General features: G+C 36.2%; 9 non-coding genes across 9 annotated transcripts; all 9 read left to right on the top strand.

Annotated features, from left to right (window-relative positions):
• The first annotated feature begins 380 nt into the window (after positions 1 to 380).
• Positions 381 to 453, top strand: trnat-ugu (transfer RNA threonine (anticodon UGU)). The gene has a single exon. It is a non-coding gene; the product is annotated as a tRNA-Thr (tRNA).
• A 519-nt stretch (positions 454 to 972) lies between these two features.
• On the top strand, positions 973 to 1,045 carry trnat-ugu (transfer RNA threonine (anticodon UGU)). The gene has a single exon. It is a non-coding gene; the product is annotated as a tRNA-Thr (tRNA).
• Positions 1,046 to 2,944: 1,899 nt separating this feature from the next.
• Positions 2,945 to 3,017, top strand: trnat-ugu (transfer RNA threonine (anticodon UGU)). The gene has a single exon. It is a non-coding gene; the product is annotated as a tRNA-Thr (tRNA).
• A 522-nt stretch (positions 3,018 to 3,539) lies between these two features.
• Positions 3,540 to 3,612, top strand: trnat-ugu (transfer RNA threonine (anticodon UGU)). Its single transcript has one exon. It is a non-coding gene; the product is annotated as a tRNA-Thr (tRNA).
• Positions 3,613 to 5,722: 2,110 nt separating this feature from the next.
• trnat-ugu (transfer RNA threonine (anticodon UGU)) lies at positions 5,723 to 5,795 on the top strand. Its single transcript has one exon. It is a non-coding gene; the product is annotated as a tRNA-Thr (tRNA).
• A 9,023-nt stretch (positions 5,796 to 14,818) lies between these two features.
• Positions 14,819 to 14,891, top strand: trnat-ugu (transfer RNA threonine (anticodon UGU)). Its single transcript has one exon. It is a non-coding gene; the product is annotated as a tRNA-Thr (tRNA).
• A 1,306-nt stretch (positions 14,892 to 16,197) lies between these two features.
• On the top strand, positions 16,198 to 16,270 carry trnat-ugu (transfer RNA threonine (anticodon UGU)). Its single transcript has one exon. It is a non-coding gene; the product is annotated as a tRNA-Thr (tRNA).
• Positions 16,271 to 17,918: 1,648 nt separating this feature from the next.
• On the top strand, positions 17,919 to 17,991 carry trnat-ugu (transfer RNA threonine (anticodon UGU)). Its single transcript has one exon. It is a non-coding gene; the product is annotated as a tRNA-Thr (tRNA).
• Positions 17,992 to 19,296: 1,305 nt separating this feature from the next.
• On the top strand, positions 19,297 to 19,369 carry trnat-ugu (transfer RNA threonine (anticodon UGU)). The gene has a single exon. It is a non-coding gene; the product is annotated as a tRNA-Thr (tRNA).
• Positions 19,370 to 19,507: the final 138 nt, after the last annotated feature.

Raw genomic sequence — 19,507 nt, forward strand, 5'->3', positions numbered from 1 at the left:
AGAGTCTTTCCATTGTTTTACAGTCTTGATGTAAATTCCTCTCTGAGGATTTTACAAAATGACACAATAATCAAAGGAAAATGTCTGATGGTGTTTCAGAAATAGGATGATAAATATTTACTGATAATTCTATTCTGATCCACTCTATTTCTGATCATTTGTCTGTGATTTATGTGGGCTAGAAAGTAAATGCAGAAATAAGATAATTTCCGAATAAAACAGTTGATGGATATCCATGTTTTCTTACATGTTAAAATAGTCGTTGTATGTTACAACAATTAAAAGGCCTCACTAACTTCTAGAGCTACCCTTAGCTTTGACATCTGTAAAGACATCTCAGGCTGCCTGACAACTCAGGTGTGTCTCCATGCATCAGGTGAGGCTCCATAGCTCAGTGGTTAGAGCACTGGTCTTGTAAACCAGGGGTCGTGAATTCGATCCTCGCTGGGACCTAAATGGTCAAACTTTTAAAAGGTGACCTGTTCTGAAAATGACCCTGAAGTTAAGATGAAGATGCAACATACTGTGCTCATATGGATGAACATAAAACCTTCAAGAAAACATAAGATGGAATTGCTGATATGAGACTCATGTTGGGAAAAACAGTTATCCTTGATGAGACTAACATCAGTACAATAAAATCAGAGACTTTACCAGCAACACTGTGAGCTGCTCCAACCAGAGTATTTCAATAGAAAAAAATTGAAAGTCGTGACATTCAAACAAAATATTAAGCAGCACAACTGTTTTCAACATTGATAATAATTGGAAATGTTTACATTTTTTGAAAATGTCATAACTTGCTCCTCTTGTGATATGACTGACTTGATGTCTGTGATGTAAAAAGGACTGTACTGGATAGTTGATCACGTGACTTGTGCTCACTTCTGGTATGCCAGACACACCCTTACAGATGTACAAAGATTGTCAGTACCTTTCATATTGTAATAAGGACAATACAAGAACAGGTGAGGCTCCATAGCTCAGTGGTTAGAGCACTGGTCTTGTAAACCAGGGGTCGCGAGTTCAATTCTCGCTGGGGCCTGATTAGAAATCTTTTGAAAAATGAGCTGTTCTGAAAATGACCCTGGATTACAGCTGATGAGGACTAATGAATAACTAATAATGACATAATGTGCTCATCTGGATGAACATGAACCTTCACAGAAGAAGGAAAACTGGCACATGCATGTCTTTAGACCAGGTCCTGTTCCTCCACACAGGCTCTTGTTGGCATGAGAAATACAGTCATTCTTGAAGAGACCAAATAACAGGCAGACCAACATCAAAACAAAAAAATCTGACAATTTATTTAACGGCAACGTTGTGAGCTGCTCCAACCAGGTGCTTTCAGCTGTGAGTTCTATTTCTATTTAGTATATACTGTCCTATATACTAAACTAAAGCCATTAGCAGTCAGTTCTCAGCTCCACACACACAGGGACGCAAACCAACCACAGTACTACTAGACTGTTAGGTTAGGTTTAGGGTTAGGTTTAGTTGATATGTACCTGCAAAGTTGCTTATAGTCAGTTGAATGCCTGTTGAGGGACCATCAAAATAATGTTTGAACAGATATCAAGCAGTCTACTAATACATAATAATGATTGGTAGATGACATAGTTACAAAGTAATGTCAAAGTGACAGTGACAAAGTTATTTATAGTTAATTTTTTTTTTACCTCCACCCTCTTACAAATCTTTCCGGAAGAAGAACATGGGTCTGGGATGTTGTGGTTTGAGAGAAACCAAAGGAAGATAACAGATTTCTTTAACACCAATGTCTGGAGTGTGTATACAGAGATGATTACAGTTTTTCTCGATTGCTTAAACATTTCTTCAAACCATGCCTCATATTCTCAAATCCATAACATCTCAACCAATTCCCCAAACATCCTATTTTCAGGTCAAAATCAAGCTCTACACTCAAAACCACTCACTCTTGCTTAAAAAAAAAACCTTTGCTCAGACATCACACACAAGCCCTCAAAAAAAAACACACATTTCAACATAGTCTTACACACTGGTGAGATTAATTCAAAACAATACTACAAAAACAAAAACCAGTAATAGGCTGTGTTGCTTTTGGTTCTCCCCCTCAAGGAACTTTTCACATGATGAACATGTGCATACATTTGCGCATTTTCTATTCATTCTCACACTTTCTTTATCACATCTACTGTACAGTACAATACACCAAACAACAACAAAAAATATTCTACCCCAGCATCACATCTTTGGTCTGGGTCAGACCAGAGAATCTGGTCAACATCACAGACTATACTGGCCCTAGCCAGGCATCGGGGTAAAATCCTTAATATGACTGATCCACCCCGTCACACATCACTTGTAATGTCTAGTCAGGCTTCTACCATTCCATCTTATCCACACACACTGACAACTACCCTTACAGAGAGAGTCTTTCCATTGTTTTACAGTCTTGATGTAAATTCCTCTCTGAGGATTTTACCAGATAAAGTGGATGTAACAACAGAAAAACTGCGTAACACATGATCATCTACATGATGACGAACAAAAATATATATTAAAGAATCAAATATATAAGCTACAAAATGACACAATAATCAAAGGAAAATGTCTGATGGTGTTTCAGAAATAGGATGATAAATATTTACTGATAATTCTATTTTGATCCACTATTTATTTCTGATTATTTGTCTGTGATTTATGTGGGCTAGAAAGTAAATGCAGAATTAAGATCATGTCCGAATAAAACAGTTGATAGATATCCATGTGTTCGTACATGTTAAAATAGTCGTTGTATGTTACAACAATTAAAAGGCCTCACTAACTTCTAGAGCCACCCTTAGCTTTGACATCTGTTAAGACATCTCAGGCTGCCTGCCAACTCAGGTGTGTCTTTGTCACGCTAACTCAAAGTGAACCCTTTATTTCACATACATGAGAGACAAATGTCAGGAGAGGCTCCATAGCTCATTGGTTAGAGCACTGGTCTTGTAAACCAGGGGTCGTGAGTTCAATCCTCGCTGGGGCCTAAATGGACAAATTTTTAAAAGGTGACCTGTTCTGAAAATGACCCTGAAGTTAAGATGAAGATGCAACATACTGTGCTCATATGGATGAACATAAAACCTTCAAGAAAAAGGAAAGATGGAATTGCTGATATGAGACTCATGTTGGGAAAAACAGTCATCCTTGATGAGACTAACATCAGTACAATAAAATCAGAGACTTTACCAGCAACACTGTGAGCTGCTCCAACCAGAGTATTTCAATAGAAAAAAAAAGTGAAAGTCGTGACATTCAAACAAAATTTTAAGCAGTACAACTGTTTTCAACATTGATAATAATAGGAAATGTTTACATTTTTTGAAAATGTCATAACTTGCTCCTCTTGTGATATGACTGACTTGATGTCTGTGATGTAAGAAGGACTGTACTGGATAGTTGATCATGTGACTTGTGCTCACTTCTGGTATGCCAGGCACACCCTTACTGATGCACAAAGATTGTCAGTACCTTTCATATTGTAATAAGGACAATTGAAGAACAGGTGAGGCTCCATAGCTCAGTGGTTAGAGCACTGGTCTTGTAAACCAGGGGTCGTGAGTTCAATTCTCGCTGGGGCCTTATTAGAAACCTTTTGAAAATGACTTTGGATTAGAGCTGATGAGGACTAAACACCACATGACATACTGTATACTGCCATATACTTGTAGATATATACATACTTTTGTCCATCCATTTTTTCAAGGCACTCATTATTTCAAGCTTTGAAATTAGTTTAATCCAACTCTTCTAAAAAGAAAGATTTACCTTATATGATGAATAGATTTTACATAGGCTTTTATTTACACATATAAATATTATGCCCCCAATTACCATTACAAAAATCTCAATCTTAAACATTTGCTCATTCTGTGTATTTGTGTCATTAAAATAAGGTAACTTTCAACACAAGGAAGCTTCAAATTTGATTTCAAACTGAACTGAATTTACAAAAAAAAAAAAAAGACAAGACAAGTACACAGTCAGTAATAAAATTATAAAACAAATGACCTCAATTCAGTTTGAGGTATTCAAAATATGACTGAATTTTTACAAGCAAAGAGTTAAGAGCCATATACAGTATATTTAGGCCTATTTATGTAAATGGAACACCAGATAGCTTTGACCTGTAATGACTGTACAATGCAGTGATGCAGTAGACAGATTAGGATATTTATTTGTCCAAATCAGACAAATATCCCATTCCATAACATTTCTAGCATAATTTTACATGGTAAATAAATAAAATTTCCATCTTAGTTTAAAGACTTTCTGGGGCATTTCACTTTCAACCAATAAAATTTCTAGAAGGATTTTCATCGGTCAGGTGTGGATCTATTCTGAATATTTGATAACTTTTGACAAAGTTTAATCCAGGAGCAAAGATAAATAATTTCTACTTAAAAATCATGGAGAGATCGTGACTACACACAGCCTGCAACCAAGCAGTTAATTAAAGTTAGGCCTATTTGACAGCTCGCATCCATCTTTTTTCATGTTACTAGTACTTATTTTTTAGACACTAGTATATTTTCCATTATAGGGATAGTTCACCCAAAAATCTAAATTATGTCATTAATAACTCACCCTCATGTCGTTCCAAACCCGTAAGACCTCCGTTCATCTTCAGAACACAGTTCACGATATTTTAGATTTAGTCCGAGAGCTCTCAGTCCCTCCATTGAAGCTGTGTGTACAGTATACTGTCCATGTCCAGAAAGGTAAGAAAAACATCATCAAAGTAGTCCATGTGACATCAGAGGGTCAGTTAGAATTTTTTGAAGCATCGAAAATACATTTTGGTCCAAAAATAGCAAAAACGACAACTTTATTTAGCATTGTCTTCTCTTCCGTGTCTGTGTGAGAGAGAGAGTTCAAAACAAAGCAGTTTGTGATATCCGGTTTGCGAAAGCATCATTCGATGTAACCAGATCTTTTTGAACCAGTTCACCAAATTGAATTGAATCGTTTTAAACGATTCGTGTCTCCAGTACGCATTAGTCCACAATTGACTTAAGCTGTTAACTTTTTTAATGTGGCTGACTCTCCCTCTGAGTTTAAACAAACCAATATCCCAGAGTAATTCATTTACTCAAACAGTACACTGACTGAACTGCTGTGAAGAGAGAACTGAAGATGAACACAGAGCCGAGCCAGATAACGAACGATACATGACAACTGACAACTACCCTCACAGAGAGAGTCTTTCCATTGTTTTACAGTCTTAATGTAAATTCCTCTCTGAGGATGTTAAAATTAACTAAAAGTGGATGTAACAACAGAAAAACTGTGTAACACATGATCATCTACATGATGACGAACAAATATATATTTTAAAAAATCAAATATATAAGCTACAAAATGGCACAATAATCAAAGGAAAATGCCTGATGGTGTTTCAGAAATAGGATGATAAATATTTACTGATAATTCTATGTTAATCCACTATTTATTACTGTTCATTTGTCTGTGATTTATGTGGGCTAGAAAGTAAATGCAGAAATAAGATCATGTCCGAATAAAACAGTTGATAGATATCCATGTGTTCTTACATGTTAAAATAGTCGTTGTATGTTACAACAATTAAAAGGCCCCAACAACTTCTAGAGCCACCCTTAGCTTTGACATCTGTTAAGACATCTCAGGCTGCCTGTCAACTCAGGTGGGTCTTTGTCACACTAACTCAAAGTGAGGCTCCATAGCTCAGTGGTTAGAGCACTGGTCTTGTAAACCAGGGGTCGTGAATTCAATCCTCGCTGGGGCCTAAATGGTCAAATTTTTAAAAGGTGACCTGTTCTGAAAATGACCCTGAAGTTAAGATGAAGATGCAACATACTCATATGGATGAACATGAAAATGGAAAGGTGGAATTGCTGATATGAGACTCATGTTGGGAAAAAACAGTCATCCTTGATGAGACCAACATCAGTACAATAAAATCAGAGACTTTACCAGCAACACTGTGAGCTGCTCCAACCAGGGGATTTCAAGATATCAGGACCTACAGTGTGCATTATTTTGTTTTTGGTAAACATACAGATATAAATTACTGATGTAAAATAATATTATGTCAAATATAAAGAATAAAAAAATAAGGTTGTTCATTTGAAACTGTAATGGGAATGGGATCATTTCACTTTATTTTGAGGCAACACATTTCAAATTCACAATGGAAATTCACAGTGGAGGCAGCCATATGCACCCACAAGCAGATAAAGCTTACAAATATAAAAATAATTGGTCAGCTTCAAAAACAATAAAATATGAGATGTTTATTGAAACAAAGGATCAAGATCATTGGTTTTATTCAAAAGCTGAGAATGGCTTCTGTGAAGATAGTATCTGTAGAAGATCTTAATTGTCCAGTGTGCTTTGACACACTGTAAAAAGGTTGCTGTAAATTTTACAGTAACTTACTGGCAGCTGGATGCCAGTAACTTACTGTAAAATAGTTTACAGTATCATTACTGTAATTCCATGTACAGTAATAATAATGCATACTGTATTACTATTTACAGTATGAGTACTGTATTTTTCAATTACAGTACAAGTACTGTATTTTAATATGCAGTAATACTGTATATTGTATTATTATTTACAGTACAAGTACTGCATTTTTATTTACAGTACTAGAATTGATTTCATATTACTGAGACTTTTTTTGTAGATTTGGGTCTAGCTTCATTTGCTTTATTGTTACAAAATTAATAAAATTTTAATCTACATGTCACTGGTAAGGTTGCAATAAAGTTGGATGAAACTGATCTAATCGCAGCAGTCAAAGTTTTATTTAATATAGAACTCAAAATACTCAGAAAACAAAGCAACAAAACCAAACACAGAGTATAAAAAGACGAACCAATTAATGAAATTAACAACAGGTGTAACTGATGTTTAACGAATGAAAAAGCACTAGCTGTAAACTATACGTTTTTTACTCCCCCAAAAATGCATAAGTTCTCATGAACATTTGTCATTAAAATGTGCTGTTTCATTGTTTAACTATTTCATTATTTAACATTTACTTTAAAAAGTACATTCTACAAATGTGTTTGAATTCATCCTGTGTATTTGTAACATGGCTAAACATTTCTGAAAAACATTCTGAAAAGCAGAACAAATCAAACAGTAAAAACATGTTTTAGTCGTGTTTTCTTTCAATAATTTGGCCAATCGAATTCAACAAGCTCTCTGATGAAAGATGTCACAAGAGGATTCAGGCTGGCGATTTTTCTCTGCACCCTTTTTCCAGATACCCGGCTGATCTGTGATTTTGATTTTGTGATTTAGGCATTTGGTGCCATCAGGGTTTATTCTCAGAATGAACCTGCAAGCACAAGAAAAAACACATTTATCAAACCACTGATTTCCCAACAGTCATAACATGGTGCTGTATGCAGTTTTATGTTAATAAAAACAATATGTACTATATAAATAAATAATTAATTATACATTGTAGACAGATTATGAACCGATTAGACAGATTATCATGAACCTTTGTGAGGTTGCAATTAAAATGAGGGACACTTTTTAGTGATTATAAAGAGACAGCTCTTTCCGTGCTTTCTGCCATGCCAAATCAAACATGGTAGTCTATTTTTGCTTTTCTGTTTAAATTAACAGTGGTTTGGGAATTTAGATAATTTATTGGGAATGTTGATGCTGGGATGTGATGTCTCTAGGCTCTGGTTCTCAAACTTTTTAGAGTAGTACCCCCTGAGGCTTTTAACATCCATCTGCGTAACCCCTCTCTGCAGTTACACCTTTTTCACTAAGGGACAATATTTGCTCCTAATATTTGCTTTTTTTACATTTACAAATACTTTTATAAAATAAATAATGCTTTAAATAAAAAATATAAAAAATTCAATAGAGAAATATGCAATGATGGTAAAAACAAAGTGATGCTTTAAATATTAAATTAAAACCCCCAGTACGTCGCAACAAGTCACTATCTTTATTTGTGAGGCATTCATTCAGTAAGGAAGCAAATGGCTGTAATTATCAATGAATCATTGAATTATTGGCTCTCTTAATTTATTCAAAGCCGCAGATTCATTCACAAACACTGCTGTGTGGTGCTGTTCTGCAGTAGCTTTCGTTGGAGCTATTTTTTGTATCGAAAAATACTGACTATTACGGTGTTTAAAATGAACATCACTTAATATTAATACCTTTCGTTTGTTGAACTGTTGTATAAATCAATGTCACATTAGCAATCGAGTGGATATTCGTGTTAAACACAGGAACTCACACAGGGAATGTTTTTGTATTGAAGAGATTTTGAATCTTAAATTGTCAGTAGGGTTGCCACCTTCAATACAGAAAAATAACGGTAAATCACAACTTAAAACGTTTTCATAAAAATATTAATTGCTAATGAACTTTAGTAATTGTATAAGGTGGCGTGAACACAGATTTTGGATAAAATATTTGTCACTGTTTGCAGACAGTAACACCATCCAAACAGTGAAACCACATAATAAATAACTGATCTACAAACATTTCTAAATTCATGTAAAACACACAATTATTGTTATTTTCTTTTTATTATTGGTAAGTTAATCTATTTTATATAGTCTATTCTTAATTGTACTGTAGCCTATTGAAGAATGCAATCGTTTAAATTAGTTAAGTTGTTTATTTGCTTCACATAGGCACTGTATTTTAATTATTAAATATATCTCTCTTATCTCTTATTAAAATAATGCTTATGTGTCTGACTGTACACCTTAACCGTAATAAACAAATCGGTAAAACATTAAAATGTGTTTAAAAAATAATCTGGAGCAGCTTCCACCATTCTTTCAAATCGACTCTCTGCCAAGAGACCCGCCCTCCACTGACTCTGATTGGCTGTGAACCTGAAACAAACCAATCAATCCAATGATGGCAGTGAGTATTACCCAATCAGGGGCAGAATAGGATGAGTCTTCACAGAATGCCGGTGGGATGATCTGCATGAGATGCTGCATTGAAGACAATTTAAGACAACTTAAAATGTACTGCAAGATGCAGGTTCTTTCCAAACCGCGATAAGCGCTGAACCTATTTTTAGCCTAAACATGATATTTCCTCAGGACTAATCAGAATTATCTTTCTCTCTTCACGCTCTCACCCTTGAATCACTCGCACATACCGTGCCAGACGCTCAGTTCGCCTCATTCGCGCGTCCGTACCGTGCTAAACGCCTCGCGCCGCAGGACCTCCAGATGCACGTAAACGGCGTCTTTGCATTGACTTAAAGGGATGGTTCACCCAAAAATTTAAATTATGTAATTAATAACTCACCCTCATTTTGTTCCAAACCCGTGAGACCTCAGTTTATCTTTGGAACACAGTTTAAGATATTTTAGATTAAGGCAGAGAGCTCTCAGTCCCTCCATTGAAGCTGTGTGTACGGTCTACTGTCCATGTCCAGAAAGGTAAGAAACACATCATCAAAGTAGTCCATGTGACATCAGAGGGTCAGTTAGAATTTTTTGAAGCATCAAAAATACTTTTTGGTCCAAAAATAGCAAAAACTACGACTTTATTCAGCATTGTCTTCTCTTCGGTGTCTGTTGTGAGAGAGTTCAAAACACTGCAGTTTAGTGGAAAAAAAGAGACCATTAGACAGCTGCAGCTCATCCAGAACGCTGCTGCCAGGATTCTGACTAGAACCAGAAAATCTGAGCATATCACACCAGTCCTCAGGTCCTTACACTGGCTTCCAGTTACATTTAGGATTGATTTTTAAGTACTTTTACTCGTATATAAGTAACTAAATAACCTAGGACTGAAATATATTGCAGATATGTTCACTGAATATAACAGAGCACTCAGATCACTAGGATCAAGTCAGTTAGAAATACCAAGGGTTCACACAAAACAAGAGGAGTCCTCCTTTAGTTACTATGCTGCACGCAGCTGGAATCAGCTTCCAGAAGAGATCAGATGTGCTAAAACACTAGTCACATTTAAATCTAGACTCAAAACTCATCTGTTTAGCTGTGCATTTATTGAATGAGCACTGTGCAATGTCCAAACTGATTGCACTACATTTTCACAGTTTTTTTTTATTCTATTTTATGTAAAATCATTTTCTAACTGTTTTAAATTAATTTTAAAACATCTTCAGTTCTCTCTTCACAGCAGTTCAGTCAGTGTACTGTTTGAGTACATGAATTACTCCGGGATATTGGTTTGTTTGAACTCAGAGGAAGTGTCAGCCACATTAAAAAAGTTAACAGCCTAAGTCATTTGTGGATTAATGCGTATTGGAGATGCGAAACGTTTAAAACTATTCAGTTCGATTTGGTGAACGGTTTAAAAAAGATCCAGTTACATCGAATGATTTGTTCGCGAACCGGATATCCAGACTGCTTTGTTTTTAACTCTCTCACAACAGACACGGAAGAGAAGACAATGCGGAATAAAGTCGTAGTTTTTGCTATTTTTGTGACCAAAATGTATTTTCGATGCTTCAACAAATTCTAACTGACCCTCTGATGTCACATGGACTACTTTGATGATGTGTTTCTTACCTTTCTGGACATGGACAGTAGACCGTACACACAGCTTCAATGGAGGGACTGAGAGCTCTCGGACTAAATCTAAAATATTTTAAACTGTGTTCAGAAGATAAACGGAGGTCTCACGGGTTTGGAATGACATGAGGGTAAGTTATTTATTACATAATTTAGATTTTTGAGTGAACTATCCCTTTTACATGAAAATCACTTGCGCCAGACACTCTTTTCGCATTTGGTGTGAACGCCACTCACTCACATACACAATGTCATGTCATGATGTGTATGTAAAGTTGAAAATTGATATTTTACTTGTTTAAAATGTGCTAGAGAAAGACATACGACTACTACACTCAAGTCTTTTGCAGTGTCTCACATGCGTCAAATTAAAATTATTGTTTTTAATTTTAATTTAAATGTTTCTTGAGCAGAAAGTCAACATATCGTCCCCTTGGAATTATAAGGTTCTATCTGCGTTCTGAGCAGTTTTGAGATATTGAGCTTTAAATTTTTTGCATTCCATGTAGAAAGCACCTTTTTATTTTCTAAATAAAAAGTTCCAAAATGTACATAACTTAAAAAAACTACATCATATAATTTAAAGAAGTGGCCACAGAATAAAAATATGTAAATAACTAAATTGACAAAAATGTCAGATAGAACCTTATAATTCCAAGGGTACGATATTACAAAGATTTCTGAAGAATCAAGTGACACTGAAGAATGGAGTAATGAAAAAAGGAATACATAACATTTTAAAATATATTTAAATACAAAACAGTTATTTTAAATTGCAATCATATTTTAAAATATGACTGTGTTTCTGATCAAATAAATGCAGCCTAAAAGCTTTAGGATAAGAGCTTGTGATGTACAGCCTGGTTGGATTGGCTGCTGCCTAAAATAATTAAACATAATTTACCACTTTATTTACAAAATATTAATCTTCAACACGTGTTCACAAGAGCACAGCGATGCATGCATGTTGTGTTGACACAAGAGCAGACGTTCAGTCAGCTCTCGGGTATCTGTCTGCTGGTAGATGTTGACCAACTTTAATCTCATCCATAGTATCAATTAAAAAAGCTTTTTAATAGACTTACCAAGTGCAATCAGTCTTGGGGTACTGGGCAGAGAGAGGCTTCTCTCTGCATCTGCTGGAGTTGCAGTGACCTAAAAGTAGAGCAATTAACAAAAGGTTGGGAGAAATTAATTACATATACAGAGAACATACTTGCATCTTGTTTTAAAATACTTCTCAATGTGCTTTATAAGCATATGTCACTTTGTGATATCTATGTCTGCCTATCTTGCAAAATAGAAGTTTGATCATAAATGATGATGAAAATTAAAGTGTACCTCAAATGCATGACATATGAATACAAAAACAGTAATAGTCTTTTAGAAATGTCTTAAGAAACTATAATCCTGCCATCTCTTACATCCTCCAGTAAATGTGGGTCATCTGATCTGTGTGTCTTTGCATCAATGTACTGTGCTTTGACTGACTCAAGGGCTCAAAAGTGCTTTGAGGGTCTCATTTACTGAAACATCCTGCAAAAAGCAGTCCTTTCCTTTGGAATTTTTACCTAGATACACCTGTTCAGGTGCCACATAATTAAAATTCCTCTTGAAATATGTCTTCTGTCAAAAATGTTTCTTTAAAATGGTGAATGGACTGCATTTATATAGCGCTTTCAACAGACCACATGGCCATCCAAAGCGCTTTACAAGTTGCCTCACATTCACCCATTCACTCCCTCATTCATACACCGACGGCGGTGTCTGCCATTCAAGGCGCCATCCAGCTCGTCGGATGCTCGTCTTTATCATTGCAATTATCATCAACCTCAGAATGCACAACAATGTCATCATGGATGTCACTGTCATGTCTACAGTTTGATGCATCAGCATCTATTATTACAGGGTTCTCCAAAGATTCTCTGTGTTTTCTGCTTATGTGAGATGTGAAAGATGATTTTACATTAAAATGTTTTTCACAATTGGGAAAGGGGCAGGTAACGTTTTCCCCATCTCTTATATGCCAATTTAAATGGACGCAGAAGCTAGGAAAATTTGGGGATGTACAGTATGCTCGCATCCCACAACCTGACAAATCACAGCATCCGTTTGAGCAGGTCTGCAGTTAACCTTATTTGGTTGTGTGTGCTAACGAAGCATGTGTGACTTTAGTGCAGACAGAATCTGAAAACTACAAGGACAAGTCGGTAAACCACAATTGAACCCAAAATTAGACAGGTTCCTATGCATTATGATACGGTGGTAAAATCTGTAATGCGTTCGCACAGATAATTTGCAGTGTTCTTGACTGCTGCTTTTTTAAACAGTATGTTAAAGATAGAAATGACAGTTTTCAGATTATGTTAACGTTTTAATATAAGAGTCAACGTTGGTATAATAATCACCAGCTTTTCCTCATTGAATTATTGTTAGCTTACCAGTTTCTTCAGATGACGGTAACCGCCAGAAAAGAACTCCAAGCAACTCCAAACCTCCGACGTTCCGCGGTTCTAACAGCAAAAAACTAAATGAAAACGAAATATTCACTTCAAAATACTGTTATACAACCTCCGTCTTCAGTGTTGCCTCACGTTTTCTTTTTGTACTTCAAGATAGTTTGCTGTTAACGTAAAGTTTCCACAGAGTTCTCCTGCTTAGCTAATTTACATTAAAGAGGCAGAGGCGCATTAAAAAAAAGCTTATTTTGTTTCTGTGTCACTAAATATCAGTCAATGTAAACTTTATTCACCCCGTTGAAGTTGTCATAATGATAAGGGCAGTAACAATTGTAACATTACCTCAGGCCTTGACAAACAGGCAGAAAAAAAGTCTTGACTACAGGAATATTGTCCTCACAACTCACTCAATTTGCAACACTGGTTCTTGTTAGGTTGCTGTTAATAAGTGACTGCATCGGTTTTAAATAAAATAATTACAGAAACAATACTAACCTTTTTGTTGAGTGTTTCCTCAGTTGTCCCAACCAACCGAAAAAAAAACCGTTGAAAAGAAGTCTCCGTTGTCATTGGTCAGTTTTTTCGCGGGCATTGTCGCTACTGTAAATCGATTTACAGTAGAGAATAATTACAGTACTAAACTTATATTTTCCCATAATCCTTTGCTATTTACAGTATTATACTGTTGGCACATTTAACGGTATTATACTGTACATATTACAGTAAAATACTGTTCAAATTACAAAAATCCGTTACAGTGCATCTTTAAGACTCCTGTTCTTCTGTCATGTAGTCACAGTATCTGTAAAGAGTGTCTTCAAAAGTTCTGGAGAGACAGGGATATTCAGGACTGTCCCATCTGCAGGAGAAGATCCTCAAGAGACGAGCCTCCATGTAATCTGGTGTTAAAGAACTTATGCGAGTCATTCACAGCAGAAAGTGCTTCAGGGTCTGAGGAGGTCTGCAATGTCCACAATGAGAAACTCAAACTCTTCTGCTTGGATCATAAACAGCTTGTGTGTATTGTGTGCAGAGACTCAGAAAAACACAACAATCACAGATTCAGCCCAATCAATGAGGTCTTTCCATCTTACAAAGTATACATATTTCTCTTTTTTTCCTAGAAATAAAAAAAAACATAACTGGTTACAATTGGTAACATAATTGGTTCTCCCAGAAACTGCACTTTAACAGATTTTCATTTTGTTAAATTCAAGGAGCAGCTTCTGTTTTTTTTTTGTTTTTTTTTTTTTTTATGTTTAAACTCAGGCTGAGCTCACAGAACGGCAGATTAGAGAGGAGTTTATGAAGCTTCATCAGTTTCTGCAAGATGAAGAAGAAGCTTCAATCACTGCACTGAGGAAGGAGGAAGAGCAGAAGAGTCAGACGATGAAGTAGAAGCTTGAGAAGATGAACAGACAGATCTCAGCTCCATCAGACACATTAAAAGACATAGAGGAGAAGATGAAGACTAGTAGCATGTTATTTCTAAATGTGACAACTGTTTTCTTCTTGCATTCAAAACAACAACCAGAACAGTCAACCCTCCCCCCCCCCCATTTAAGGAATCTCTTTTAAAACTATTATTTATATAAATATTAATTGTTTGAAGATATACTTAAATTGTTTTGTTTATTTTCCAGGACTTACAGTCATCATGGAAAGGTAAGTGAGCCGTTGTGTCACTTGTGTTTTGATTGTGAACTCAGGTTGCCTGCCAACTCCTTTAGGTGTGTCTTTGTTATGCTAACTCAAGATGATATGTTTATGTGACGTACATGAGTGACAAACATCAGGTGAGGCTCCATAGCTCAGTGGTTAGAGCACTGGTCTTGTAAACCAGGGGTCGCGAGTTCAATTCTTGCTGGGGCCTGATCAGAAACCTTTTGAAAAGTGACCTGTTCTGAAAATGACCCTGGATTAGAGCTGATGAGGACCAAACACCACATGACATAATGTGCTCATCTGGATGAACATGAACCTTCACAGAAGGAAGAAAACTGGCACATGCATGTCTTTAGACCAGGTCCTGTTCCTCCACACAGGCTCTTGTTGGCATGAGAAATACAGTCATTCTTGAAGAGACCAAATAACAGGCAGACCAACATCAAAACAAAAAAATCTGACAATTTATTTAACGGCAACGCTGTGAGCTGCTCCAACCAGGTGCTTTCAGCTGTGACTTTTTTTTTACCTCCACCCTCTTACAAATCTTTCCGGAAGAAGAACATGGGTCTGGGATGTTGTGGTTTGAGAGAAACCAAAGGAAGATAACAGATTTCTTTAACACCAATGTCTGGAGTGTATATACAGAGATGATTACAGTTTTTCTCGATTGCTTAAACATTTCTTCAAACCATGCCTCATATTCTCAAATCCATAACATCTCAACCAATTCCCCAAACATCCTATTTTCAGTTCAAAATCAAGCTCTACACTCAAAACCACTCACTCTTGATTAAAAAAAAAAAAAAAAAAAAAACCTTTGCTCAGACATCACACACAAACCCTCAAAAAAAAAAAAAAAACACATTTCAAACACATTTCACAGACTATACTGGCCCTAGCCAGGCATCGGGGTAAAATCCTATTATATGACTGATCCACCCTGTCACACATCACTTGTAATGTCTAGTCAGGCTTCTACCATTCCATCTTATCCACACACACTGACAACTACCCTTACAGAGAGAGTCTTTCCATTGTTTTACAGTCTTGATGTAAATTCCTCTCTGAGGATTTTACCAGATAAAGTGCATGTAACAACAGAAAAACTGCGTAACACATGATCATCTACATGATGACGAACAAAAATATATATTAAAGAATCAAATATATAAGCTAAAAAATGACACAATAATCAAAGGAAAATGTCTGATGGTGTTTCAGAAATAGGATGATAAATATTTACTGATAATTCTATTCTGATCCACTCTTTATTTCTAATCATTTGTCTGTGATTTATGTGGGCTAGAAAGTAAATGCAGAAATAAGATCATGTCCGAATAAAACAGTTGATAGATATCCATGTGTTCTTACATGTTAAAATAGTCGTTGTATGTTACAACAATTAAAAGGCCCCAACAACTTCTAGAGCCACCCTTAGCTTTGACATCTGTTAAGACATCTCAGGCTGCCTGTCAACTCAGGTGGGTCTTTGTCACACTAACTCAAAGTGAGGCTCCATAGCTCAGTGGTTAGAGCACTGGTCTTGTAAACCAGGGGTCGCGAGTTCAATCCTCGCTGGGGCCTAAATGGGCAAATTTTTAAAAGGTGACCTGTTCTGAAAATGACCCTGAAGTTAAGATGAAGATGCAACATACTGTGCTCATATGGATGAACATAAAACCTTCAAGAAAATGGAAAGGTGGAATTGCTGATATGAGACTCATGTTGGGAAAAAAACAGTCATCCTTGATGAGACCAACATCAGTACAATAAAATCAGAGACTTTACCAGCAACACTGTGAGCTGCTCCAACCAGGGGATTTCAAGATATCAGGACCTACAGTGTGCATTATTTTGTTTTTGGTAAACATACAGATATAAATTACTGATGTAAAATAATATTATGTCAAATATAAAGAATAAAAAAATAAGGTTGTTCATTTGAAACTGTAATGGGAATGGGATCATTTCACTTTATTTTGAGGCAACACATTTCAAATTCACAATGGAAAATTCACAGTGGAGGCAGCCATATGCACCCACAAGCAGATAAAGCTTACAAATATAAAAATAATTGGTCAGCTTCAAAAACAATAAAATATGAGATGTTTATTGAAACAAAGGATCAAGATCATTGGTTTTATTCAAAAGCTGAGAATGGCTTCTGTGAAGATAGTATCTGTAGAAGATCTTAATTGTCCAGTGTGCTTTGACATCTTTAAGACTCCTGTTCTTCTGTCATGTAGTCATAGTATCTGTAAAGAGTGTCTTCAAAAGTTCTGGAGAGACAGGGATATTCAGGACTGTCCCATCTGCAGGAGAAGATCCTCAAGAGACGAGCCTCCATGTAATCTGGTGTTAAAGAACTTATGCGAGTCATTCACAGCAGAAAGTGCTTCAGGGTCTGAGGAGGTCTGCAATGTCCACAATGAGAAACTCAAACTCTTCTGCTTGGATCATAAACAGCTTGTGTGTATTGTGTGCAGAGACTCAGAAAAACACAACAATCACAGATTCAGCCCAATCAATGAGGTCTTTCCATCTTACAAAGTATACATATTTCTCTTTTTTTCCTAGAAATAAAAAAAAACATAATTGGTTACAATTGGTAACATAATTGGTTCTCCCAGAAACTGCACTTTAACATATTTTCATTTTGTTAAATTCAAGGAGCAGCTTCTGTTTTTTGTTTTTTTTTATGTTTAAACTCAGGCTGAGCTCACAGAACGGCAGATTAGAGAGGAGTTTATGAAGCTTCATCAGTTTCTGCAAGATGAAGAAGCAGCTTCAATCACTGCACTGAGGAAGGAGGAAGAGCAGAAGAGTCAGACGATGAAGGAGAAGCTTGAGAAGATGAACAGACAGATCTCAGCTCCATCAGACACATTAAAAGACATAGAGGAGAAGATGAAGACTAGTAGCATGTTATTTCTCAAAGTGACAACTGTTTTCTTCTTGCATTCAAAACAACAACCAGAACAGTCAAACTTACCCTCATTTAAGGAATCTCTTTTAAAACTATTATTTATATAAATATTAATTGTTTGAAGATATACTTAAATTGTTTTGTTAATTTTCCAGGATTTAAAGTCATCATGGAAAGGTAAGTGAGCCGTCGTGTCACTTGTGTTGTTGATTGTGGCTGCCTGCCAACTCCTTTAGGTGTGTCTTTGTTTTGCTAACTCAAGATGATATGTTTATGTCACGTACATGAGTGACAAACATCAGGTGAGGCTCCATAGCTCAGTGGTTAGAGCACTGGTCTTGTAAACCAGGGGTCGCGAGTTCAATTCTTGCTGGGGCCTGATCAGAAACCTTTTGAAAAGTGACCTGTTCTGAAAATGACCCTGGATTAGAGCTGATGAGGACCAAACACCACATGACATAATGTGCTCATCTGGATGAACATGAACCTTCACAGAAGGAAGAAAACTGGCACATGCATGTCTTTAGACCAGGTCCTGTTCCTCCACACAGGCTCTTGTTGGCATGAGAAATACAGTCATTCTTGAAGAGACCAAATAACAGGCAGACCAACATCAAAACAAAAAAATCTGACAATTTATTTAACGGCAACGCTGTGAGCTGCTCCAACCAGGTGCTTTCAGCTGTGACTTTTTTTTTACCTCCACCCTCTTACAAATCTTTCCGGAAGAAGAACATGGGTCTGGGATGTTGTGGTTTGAGAGAAACCAAAGGAAGATAACAGATTTCTTTAACACCAATGTCTGGAGTGTATATACAGAGATGATTACAGTTTTTCTCGATTGCTTAAACATTTCTTCAAACCATGCCTCATATTCTCAAATCCATAACATCTCAACCAATTCCCCAAACATCCTATTTTCAGTTCAAAATCAAGCTCTACACTCAAAACCACTCACTCTTGATTAAAAAAAAAAAAAAAAAAAAACCTTTGCTCAGACATCACACACAAACCCTCAAAAAAAAAAAAAAAACACATTTCAAACACATTTCACAGACTATACTGGCCCTAGCCAGGCATCGGGGTAAAATCCTATTATATGACTGATCCACCCTGTCACACATCACTTGTAATGTCTAGTCAGGCTTCTACCATTCCATCTTATCCACACACACTGACAACTACCCTTACAGAGAGAGTCTTTCCATTGTTTTACAGTCTTGATGTAAATTCCTCTCTGAGGATTTTACCAGATAAAGTGCATGTAACAACAGAAAAACTGCGTAACACATGATCATCTACATGATGACGAACAAAAATATATATTAAAGAATCAAATATATAAGCTAAAAAATGACACAATAATCAAAGGAAAATGTCTGATGGTGTTTCAGAAATAGGATGATAAATATTTACTGATAATTCTATTCTGATCCACTCTTTATTTCTAATCATTTGTCTGTGATTTATGTGGGCTAGAAAGTAAATGCAGAAATAAGATCATGTCCGAATAAAACAGTTGATAGATATCCATGTGTTCTTACATGTTAAAATAGTCGTTGTATGTTACAACAATTAAAAGGCCCCAACAACTTCTAGAGCCACCCTTAGCTTTGACATCTGTTAAGACATCTCAGGCTGCCTGTCAACTCAGGTGGGTCTTTGTCACACTAACTCAAAGTGAGGCTCCATAGCTCAGTGGTTAGAGCACTGGTCTTGTAAACCAGGGGTCGCGAGTTCAATCCTCGCTGGGGCCTAAATGGGCAAATTTTTAAAAGGTGACCTGTTCTGAAAATGACCCTGAAGTTAAGATGAAGATGCAACATACTGTGCTCATATGGATGAACATAAAACCTTCAAGAAAATGGAAAGGTGGAATTGCTGATATGAGACTC

The sequence above is a fragment of the Carassius gibelio genome, chromosome A16 (genome assembly GCF_023724105.1).
Source record: "Carassius gibelio isolate Cgi1373 ecotype wild population from Czech Republic chromosome A16, carGib1.2-hapl.c, whole genome shotgun sequence".
Lineage (NCBI taxonomy): Eukaryota > Metazoa > Chordata > Actinopteri > Cypriniformes > Cyprinidae > Carassius > Carassius gibelio.